This window comes from Crinia signifera, chromosome 7 (assembly GCF_055691185.1).
Source record: "Crinia signifera chromosome 7, ASM5569118v1, whole genome shotgun sequence".
NCBI classification, from domain to species: domain Eukaryota; kingdom Metazoa; phylum Chordata; class Amphibia; order Anura; family Myobatrachidae; genus Crinia; species Crinia signifera.
In genome coordinates, this window is record NC_139223.1 from 192,848,800 (window position 1) to 192,859,395 (window position 10,596).

Here is a 10,596-nt window from a genome sequence, read left to right on the forward strand (position 1 = left end):
AAAACATTCTTTTGAAAAGTGAAGTTGGCAGTGTGCCAATAAAATATAATATGTATAAGGCAAAGACTCTGAATTGCATGTTTTCATTGTATTTTGTGAACTATAATCAGTAGTGTAACAACAAAATATGTCCCCCCCCCTGCCAGACAATTTAGGCAGCGCTCCCAACCCCCTCATCCCCCCCCCCTCCCCCATCCTCCCCAGTAAAGTTTACCCTCACTCTCCCGTCCGCTTGCCGCTGGCGGGTCTACAGGAAATCTACTTGACTACAGCCCCGGCTCTCTTCTTGCTGCTAATGAAAAGTGCCTCCAACAAAATGGCTGCTCCTGTCTGCTGTGAGGAGGTTGACATTTTGTTAGGGCTATTTTTCATTAGCAGCAGCAGGAGGAGCACCTGGAGTCGGGACTGCAGGAAAGTAGATTTGCAGTTCCCGGCAGGCAGCAGCGGTTCAGCGATAACCCCGCAGACCCCCGACACCCACATTTACTCAGTGCCTCCCCGCCACATCAGGGTCTATGGGGCTATTGTTACGCCACTGACTATTATTATCTGCAGATCACATTGATTTTAAACATCATTGTGTCTTTATTTTCTGTAATATTTTGCACTGGTGTCTAATATAGCACAGAATGGAGTAAAAAAAGAAAAAATACTGTGTCAGAGTTGGAAAGCTATTTTTATCCTTTGAGTGTCAAGGGAATTTGTCAAAATAGGCGTAAAAATTGCCAAGCAAATCTTTTTATTAATGTTGCTGTGAAAGATCCTCAAAATGTCCATGAAAAATGCCAGCACCGGGCACGACTGTTCTTTGGGTGCAATATATAACTAAACTTCAATGAATTGACTTGGCTGTATTTGTATTTATTTATACAAAAAAGAATCGTTGCTATTGAGCAGCGCTGGTATTTCTAGCGGGTATTTTGAGGATCGCTCACCGCAACGTTGGCACTGAAAGGGTTAATTATACATTTACCGTAGGAAATCAGTAATATTTATTTTTGTGTACCAAACTCCCAGTGGATCGTCACTAAAAAAATACAAATCTATAATCTAACGATGTACAATATTATCACGTTATTATTAGTGAAATTAGTCTTTGTATCATTTTAAGAGGGGACTTCATATGGACAAAGTATTCGAGCGCCTGACCATTACACCAACAAGGACTGTAATGATGTTTTATTTAAATGCCCATATATGAAATTGGTCCCCCCATTTGCAGCTATGACAGCTTCCACCTCTCTCGGAGTATTTATAATGCTACCTGACATTTTTCAAACACAACCTGTGACATGGAAGTTAGGAGCTGATTGGCTGGTTGCTTATCACTCTCCATTTGATCACTTTTGAAGCTTAGTGCTTCTGGCCCGGAGTCTGCACGTGGGCCGCCACCCCCCTTACAGGTAGCATTCTCCCAGCATCCGCCAAACTCAGCCACCTGACTGGCAAACAGAGAAGAGTGATTTGTCACTCCACAGAACATGTTTCCCCTGCTCCACAGTCCAGTGTCCGTGCGCTTTACACCACTCCATCTGACATTTGGCATTGGACTTGGCGATGTGAGGCTTGTATGCAGCGGCTCGGCCATGGGAACCCATTCCATTAAGCTTCCGCTGCAGTTTTTGTGCTTACATTAATACTAGTGGAATATCGGAACTCTTCAGCTATGGAATCAGCACAGAGATGTCCACTTGTACACATCATGTGCCTTAGCAGTCGTTCATCCCGCTCTGTGATTTTACATGGTCTTCCACTTTTTGGCTGAGTTGCTAAACACTTTTACTTTCTAATAATATGATTTAGGTGACTATGGAATATCCAGCTCAGTTTATGCGTATATACATTGCTTTGCTCAGTGATGACTTATAAATGCCCCCTCAACAACCAGCCACATGAAATATCTATTTAAATTTTTTTTGAACATGTGTACTGTAAGTCATGTCTGGGCCAAATTCCTGACATATACAATGCTTTGTTGTTCACAACCAAATCATAAAACATAATTAACAAGAACCCTTTTCTGATCATAAAATATATATCTATCTATCTAAAAGGCTATGAGGTGAAGTACCGCCAGTGGCCACTAGAGGCCACTCAATGGACCCACTTACTCCTTTGTGTGCTAAAAGATGTCATAGCAAAAAAACTTTCTAGGACACTTGCTGGATATGGAGAGGGAGCTGTGAAGACAGAGATTGGAGGTAGGAGCAGATAGGGACTGGGGGTAGGGTGGAGCATTTGTGGACTAAAAAAGGTCACAGCTCAAAGTGAAAGTAAAAACTGTCACAGCTCAATGTACATTGCAGAAACCGTAATTTTAACAGGCTTTTAAGTAGTGTATATACATATTGGGTGACATTTATTATAGATCGTTGTTGGGTTTTTGGCGAATATCGCAAAAACGGCCGTTTTTTGTTTTTTTCCCCAAATCGACTACTTAATGGGTGGCGATTTGCGGCATAAATCGCACTTTTTGCCGCTAATTCGCACTTTCTGAAGTGCCGATTTACAACATCGCATCCAGATGTTTTCCCATTGAAAAAGATACAAATCGCTAATTTAATGTCTGCCGCATTTGGAAATCGACAGCAAAGTGCGATTTCTGCCCAAAAAAAAAACAGACCAAGTCCAGGGTGGCGGTTTGCAAAAAATCGCCACCGTTTGAGCGTAGAAACGGTTAAATCTCTCACAGGTGACCCACATAGCACTTACTAACTCCACTACATATACCCCCACATGATTATGGACACCTGTGAGGCTGTTTGAGATGGACATTTTGCAGAGTGGACTGGAGGTGCTAGTGTGTGAGCTGGGGCGTTTGGAGGAGCTACGCAGGAGGGATGATGCTGCTGCCCACCAGATCCAGGTACCCCGACCACTCCGTGCTTCTCGTCGGTACCCTGCTAGGGTGTACCTGGGCTCCCTCTCTGATCAACAGGTGGTGGACATGTTTAGGTTGAACCGACAGAACCTGTTGAACTTATATGAGCAGGTGAGAGATGATTTGGACCCTTGTGGGGGGGCCAACTATGCAGTGTCTGGGCTGCAGAAATTAATGTGCGCCCTCCACTTGTTTGCCACAGGCTCCACTCAGTCTGTAAGCTCATGGGCCTTGGGGGTGTCACAAGCCACTTTCTCTAAACATTTTTCTCAAGTGTTAAATGCATTAAAGAAGCTGTGGCGCACATATATCCCATTCCCACGTTGTGAGTCCGAGTGGCAGGACCTGAAGGTGGCATTCTATCGGCTCTCAGCATTTCCAAATGTGCTGGGAGCCATAGACTGCAACCACATTGGGATTCGGGCCCCGCACGTGAGGGAGCATGTCTATGTTAATCGCAGGGGCAGACATTCCCTCAATGTGCAGGTGGTCTGCGATGCCAATCTCAGAATTCTCAGTGTGGTTGCAGGCTACCCCGGGAACTGCCATGATGCCTATATCCTGCGGCACTCAGCTCTCTGGGACCGTTTCCACAACAACACCATGCCAGAGGGCTGGCTACTTGGTAAGTCACTTACCACTGTTTACATGCTGTTTGCTTACCTATGTCTTTACCTTTAACATCCATGTGTGTAACCTTCTATTCAAGAGTCATTTCTGTTGTAATTGTTTATACCAGCCCAAACAATATAGTATAGGCTGCTACTATTATGTGCAAATTACTCACATGATATGTGACCACACAAATCCCTTTACATGTTAGGTGACTCAGGATATGGGTGTCATTCGTGGCTCATGACACCTCTGCGGAACCCACAAAGCCCTGCACAGCACCGATACAATGCTGCACATATTGCTAATGTAGTGGAACGCACCTTTGGGGTGCTGAAAAGCCGATTTCGGTGTTTGGACAGGTCAGCAGGTACACTGCTATACCACCCTGCCAAAGTGGTTTTGGTTGTCCAGGCTTGCTGCCTGCTGCATAACATAGCTTTGGGTCAACCAAATTATGTTGATGTGGCCCCTGCAGCAGTCGTGCAGGAAGCTCAAACTACTGATGTTGTAGTGCGAGGTACACGGAGGGGGGATGCGGTTCGTACACGGATGATCCGGCAGCATTTCACAGGTAATTTGTGTGTGTACAATGAATAGTAATGGGGAACCTGTAACACACATACATTGGTAACATTACGTTTTTCCCTGTCCATGTTAATTGCCCATAAGCAGACCAACAATAATGGCCAACCCCTGCAAGCTACCCCACCACAGCATACTTTATGGCTGGCAACATGATAACACCTATAACAATGTCAAGTAAGTACTGTAGTTTTCAGTGTGTGCAAATGTTGGCAACTACAAATTAACATAGGCTTCGGGGATGGAGGTGACATGGATCATTGATCTCAGGTGCTTGAAATGGTGCAAAAAAAGTGGTGGCTACATACAGTATGCAATTCCCAATGCTTATCCCCTTCAAATGTGACTATTTCCTTAAATTCCCATTACTAATAAGCACACCCAACCCAAAGTCCCATGGCTGCTAAAAAGTCACTAGTTGACAATACATAATAGAACAGTGTGGGTAATCATTTGGAAAAAATGACAACAAGTTTGCTGGATGCAAATAATTTTTACTTGCAGAAACATTTGGCCATAGGCCATAGCATATGAAACATTTGCAGGAAGAATCACTGCAACAGTGAATGCAAAAAAGAATAAACATGATACACATGTAAATGCAAAGAAGATTATTCATGTTTAAATACTACCCCGGGAATTAGCACCCTTACCAGTAGTGGCACCACCACCCCTAGTACGGACACTACGCCGTGGGGGAGTAGTGGGGGACCCACTCATGGGTGTGGAGGAGACACTACTGCTTTGGGTAGATGTGGTTTGGTGCTGACCTAACAAAGTATTAGCACTGAGGCTGATTTGCGTTTGTAGGGACATCAACGCAGTTGTTTGGCCATTAATTGCTTGGGTCTGTTCAACCATGTTGGTATTTAGACCTCTAAAACTAGTAGTTTGACCCTGAATGGCTTGGCCAATTTCTGCTAAGCGTGTGTCTAATGTAGAGACAAGACGAATTTGTGTCCCTACATTAGCCCGCACACTTTGCGAAATTCTTCTCATTTGCAGAGCTATGTTCCGCACATACCCCTTCACCGTTTCTAGTTGGGTGGTCTGCACCTCCATAAAAGCGAGTTGTTTCCCCTTAAAAATATGGATGTATTGCGCCAACACCTACGCACTAGTGGTGGTGTTGGTGGGTGCAATGCTTGTGGGCTGCTGCCTATGTGACTGCGTATAGGGGGCTTCATTGACTGGGTGTGCTTGGTTTTGTGCAGGCTCCAACGATGTCACCGTCTCCAGTATGATTTCACTCATGTCGTCGATATTTTGCATGGGATCCGTTGGTTCAGGCATCGGTTGTGAAGGACCTACACATGAGAAAAGAGTGGTAAGTATGCTATGCAGATTGGTGTATGGTGGGTCATGTTACCTTAGTTGGAATGGTTAGGTGTTGCTCATGCATTATGCATTGGCACAGGCTACTGTGGTGGGGACAGGCATGTGTGATTTGTGCAATGTGTGTGTGTAACACTATGATATCTCACCTGCAGACTGGACAGTGTCACCAATCGGATGTGGCTGATGTTGGTCAACAGCAGGCTGGGACTCCAGAGCTGGAGCTGTTTGAAAGAAGAAGACATTTTCTATTATTATAATTTGCACCTAACTGGCATTTTTCACATGATGCAGATAAAAACTTTTCCTCAATGAAACTTTTGGACCCTGATATGATTACATAAGGAATTAGAAGACTTTGAACTGAAGTGGTTATTTGAGTATTATGACTGTGAACAATTTTTTGAATCCACTTGCAAATAACAGGAAAGACCAGCAGATTAGACATGTAAAAGTGACTGTAAAGTGCTTTCCCAACTACCCAGAGGATTGATAAGGATTAACAATCAAGTACACTGCAGGCCTACAGTGTTTAGGACAGCACACATTAATAGGATCTGTGGAACTACATAACCCAGCAACATGCAGAGTCCATTATTTAGCAATGCAAGGTAGCAAAATGTGATTTTGCTGGGATATATAGTTACAGCAATCTTTTGGACACATAAAGCATAGCAGCATAATAGCATGCGCACATGACATAGCAAAATGTTACATTGACATGTGTGGACACTTACCAGTTGGCGGTGGAGTGGGGGGGCCTGTCTGTGTCGGCAATGTGGATGCCGGGAAGCACCTCCGGTGGGATGATTCGGCGTAGCAACCTCTCATATGCCTTAAAGCGGACCTCCTGCCTAGGGCCACCTCCTGTGCGACAGGCCTCTTTCTTCTCCAGGGCAAGCTTGGCTTTAAGGAGGCGCTTGATGTCATTGTAACGCTTTTTGACGTTGCGCACACTCCTCTTGTGTGTGCTAACTGCATTTACCGCGGAAGTGATACTGTCCCACATCCCCTTCTTCCTTGCCACACTTGTGCGATGATGGTGAGGACCAAGTAGGCGGTCATACAGGGGCAGGAGAGCACGCACCAGGGCCATATTCTCCTCATATGAGAACCTGACTTTCCTCCCACTAGCTGTACGAGCAGCATCATCCTCCTCCACATTTCCAGCCTCACCCTCTTCCTCCTCCTTCTCCTCCTCCTGTCCTGGTTCTTCACCCAGCACCTCCAATTCAGCTTCCTCTGCCTCCTGCACAGGCCAGTCCACCTCAGAGAAATCCCCCTGTTGCAGCTCCTCCTCTGTGTGCCTGGCACTCTGTTCCTCCTGTGAGGACACCTGGCTTGTGCCTGCTTCCTCCTCATCCTCCATAGCCACCTGCTCAGCTTCCACCATGTGGCCTCTCCCTGGCGCAGCTCTTGCTGGGAGCATGCTGGCTCTCCCTGTCCTGCCTCTGCCAGTGCTGGCTCTCACTCCCCTACCTCTCCCAGTGGTTGGGGTGTTTGGGCCCAAGCTGGCTGTCCCTCTGCCTCCTCTGCACCTGACAAAACCTCCTCTAATCTCCATCTCAAACGCCTTACTCCCTTTCAAAGGGTAAAATGGCGTCTGCGCCCCTTTATATAGGGGGTGTGATGCGTATTGCAAGGGACTAAGGTGGGCCAATAGGTTAGCATGTTGTATGGGCTCTTCAGGTGCATTGGTGTAAATCGCACTCCGGTTGGCCGCTAATACGCACATGACCGAACCCGGAAATCGCACTTTTATGGTGTATTACATCGACTCAATTCGCACCTTATCGCCGTCTATCGCCATCTATCGCACTTTTCGGGCGGCTTTGCGCCAGCCATTCAATACGCGATTTCTGGGGAAAAATGCGATATAAAAAAATGGCGATAAACGGCGATTTGAGTTTAAATCGCATTTTGTCAAAAACGGTAAACCCAATAAATCTCGCCCATAATCTCTATATATAAAGACAGTTAACAAATCACAAATCATTATGTGGAGGACATTAGTGTGAATGGGATGATATTGAGATTCTGGCACAGGAGACCGACAGCAGGATCCCAAAAGAGTGGTGCAGGGGGCAGGGCCACAATGACACAAATTTCCCACCCAGCTTGTTTGCAATGACAGGGGGATTGTGGGAAGGTTCAGGGATTTTCAGGAGACTCCCAGCCTTTCCAGGAGAGTAGGCAACTATGTCTTTGGAGTTACTCCCTAGATCAAAACAAACTGCCGCCCAGACTGGACGGTCCCATTAACCTCAACACTGGCTCTATTGGCCTTCTCTGACTGGTGACCACCGACTGCAGGACGCTAGGCTTCACCTATAACCGCCATGTCTGAAAGGACAAGTTAATCCTGCCCTAGCTCCGGTGCAGCCAGGTGTTAAGGGGAGACAAGCCTGTGGTGACCGCCAGAGATAGGTCCAAGAGGAAATCGGACTAAACTAATAACCCTGACTAAAAAGGATAAATAAACACAGCAGTACCAAAATAATGATAAAGTAAATACAGTGACTCTGTTGCAACCAAAACCCAAAGCCAAGCGACCCTGTCGCAACCAAAACCATGCAACCTTGTCGCACACCGTAAAGTTGTTCCTAGCACAACTTTAAGGGGTTCAACCCTACACCAACCAAAAGGAGGAATAATGCCCACCCTCCGCTCAGGCAACTGACATGCACAAAAGAGCAACCTAACCGCAGCTGGAAGATAGTTGTCCCAAGATGTTTGCAAGTGAAGCAGGCTCATGCAGAAATGTATCAGCAGCACGTCCCAGGAACAATCCTGCATGTGGAACAGGATGATTATGACCGACATCAGACATCCTGTCCAGCCCCCTTAAAAAGAGGATCTGGACCAATGGCAGGGCAGTCAGCTGACCAGCCCCTAATGATGAGCTTCCGGCAGCTGGCTGAGCACGAGTAAGAAAGCGTCCTGGCCGCTTAGCAACAGCCAGGACAAATGGTTGCTTAGCAACCGGCCGGTAGTTCCTGAGAACTCCCGGAAGCTGCGCTAATTAACCCTGCCTGTCCGGCGCCCAGACGCTGCAGAACTGGACGCCCGCCTGCCTGCCCCTCTGCTAGGTGCCGCCTGGGGATCTCCCAAATCTTGTACCGGACGCCGGGGATCCCGCGCAGTCACCGGACCTGCGCCAGTCCGTGTACCCACGGGTCCCCGGGTCCTAACAGTCTTATGGTGGATCCCAAAACTTTTTTGGTACTTGTGTAGTTTCACGGCGGCAGTTACGTAGTTAGTGTAGCGTCCCTGTCAGAATCAGGGTTGTGTTCCCACGGCCAGCGTAGTCAGCATCCCTGTCAGTATCAGCATTGTTTTCCTGCCCGTTGGCGGCCAGCCGGAGCTTACATAGTTAGTGTAGTCAGTCAGCATTACGCAGTTAGCGTAGTCAGTCAGCGCTTATTACATTGTGTGGGAAGCATTGACCATTTTAACCTGCCTGACATGACAAGTGTGAATGTGTTCCTGAAACACCCTCTGTGATTTTATAAAGTGTGGCGAGCGCAGCGAGCCCTGTGAGGGGACGCAGAATACACTACACAAGTACACTATTTTTTTACTTAAACGGTGTAAAGCCGGTATAGACTATAGTTATTTTTTTCAATGCTTGTCACAAACTCGCCTGCCATTGGCAGGTCTATTTGTAGTTGGCTTTATTACAGGTTCGAAACCCACTGTAAAGTAAATCAGGATTTCAATAGTTCTATAATGAAAAAAATCAGAGGTTCACAAACTATGGGTTCTGACCCAAAAGTGGCTAGCTTCCAGGGATTAAAGTGTGTGTGGGGGTGAACGGGGTGGGTTCCACCACTTATAATGGTGAGGTGGATCTAGCTCAAACTCCACCTTAACCCTGCAAAGTATTCTATTTTTGTATAAAAAATTTATTGAAGCATCAGGTGCCAGGTTGACATGCAGTTCATCAAATGATAATCCAATAGTACAATAGTTGAAATTCAAAGTTTACACAAATATTGACATGAGTTATAATCTTTATGATGACATAAGAACCAGATAGTTAAATTACAAATAACAATGCAGAAAAAAACTAATTACATGAGGTAAATGTTTGCCCTGATAATCCAGTCATTCAAGTTTTGCCTGCACAATATTTCTTACAGGAGGGATTGCCATAAACCCTCCCACTGGCCCTGGCTCTGCCTAATGGGGGGAGGTGAGGGGGGAATTATTTGGCAGAGGGAAATGAGTTCCACCACCTCTCCAGGACCACTTTTAAGCCCTGGTCACCACCATCACAGCATGGGGTCACTAAAAAGCCCAAACCGATGCTGTGCATGCGCAGTTGCGCACAGTGTCTATTGCTGCAGAGAAGGGATGGGGGCATGGCCAGCAGCACTCACAGCACTGACTATGCCCCCAACAGTGGCAAAAACGGAGGTGTGACTCCCTAATTTTGAGCTCCTACACTGCACCAATGTTGGGAGGTATGAATATACCCCTTAGTGTCTCTTTAAACTTAAACCATTTATTGGATTAATATGTCGTTCCACCCCAGGGGCGGGCTGGGCCGGGGGTCAGGGTGCCATGTGCCCCCCGGGCCGCTTACCTAGTTGCTGGCTATGGGCCGCTCTGCATTGTATTGTACACCTCCTCATCCGCTTGCCGCGGCTTCCAGAACACAGCCGCGACTACAAGAAAATGGCCGCCGGCCCCCAGCACTGAGGACAGGGCCGGCGGCCATTTTCGTGTAGCCGCGGCCGTGTTCTGAAAGCCGCGGCCAGCGCAGGGATGTGTTGGAGGCAGGGGTGGGCAGGGCATCAACAAATGAGAGCGGCTCAGCGGCTGCTTTCCTGCCCGACACAGCCACTGCTGCCCGCCCCCACACCTACAGCAGCACCGCCGATCAAAAGCCGACCATCGGGATTATGGCTGGACCCGGAAGCAGGCAGGGTTGCGGAGCAGTGACCTGTCGGCAGATCCAGCAGCAGCAGTGCCATGAGCAGGGAGAGATGGTAGCAGGCTGCCAGCCCATCGGTAAGGACACGTCCCTATTTCCACGCCCCGGAGTAGTGGCTGAACGCTGAATGGTCACCACTCGGGTAAGGTAAGGTGGTGTCAGTTAGAATGCAGAGGGAGGGGGTGTGGGGGTTTATCTACACATGGAGTCACACTAATGCTGTACTGTGGGTAGTTGCTGATGT

The 10,596-nt window shown here is 47.3% G+C and overlaps 1 long non-coding RNA gene across 1 annotated transcript; it reads left to right on the plus strand.

The window, feature by feature from the left end:
- The first annotated feature begins 4,148 nt into the window (after positions 1 to 4,148).
- LOC146019689 (uncharacterized) lies at positions 4,149 to 5,707 on the plus strand. Its single transcript, XR_014450661.1, has 3 exons — positions 4,149 to 4,255; positions 5,293 to 5,405; positions 5,569 to 5,707. It is a non-coding gene; the product is annotated as an uncharacterized LOC146019689 (long non-coding RNA).
- Positions 5,708 to 10,596: the final 4,889 nt, after the last annotated feature.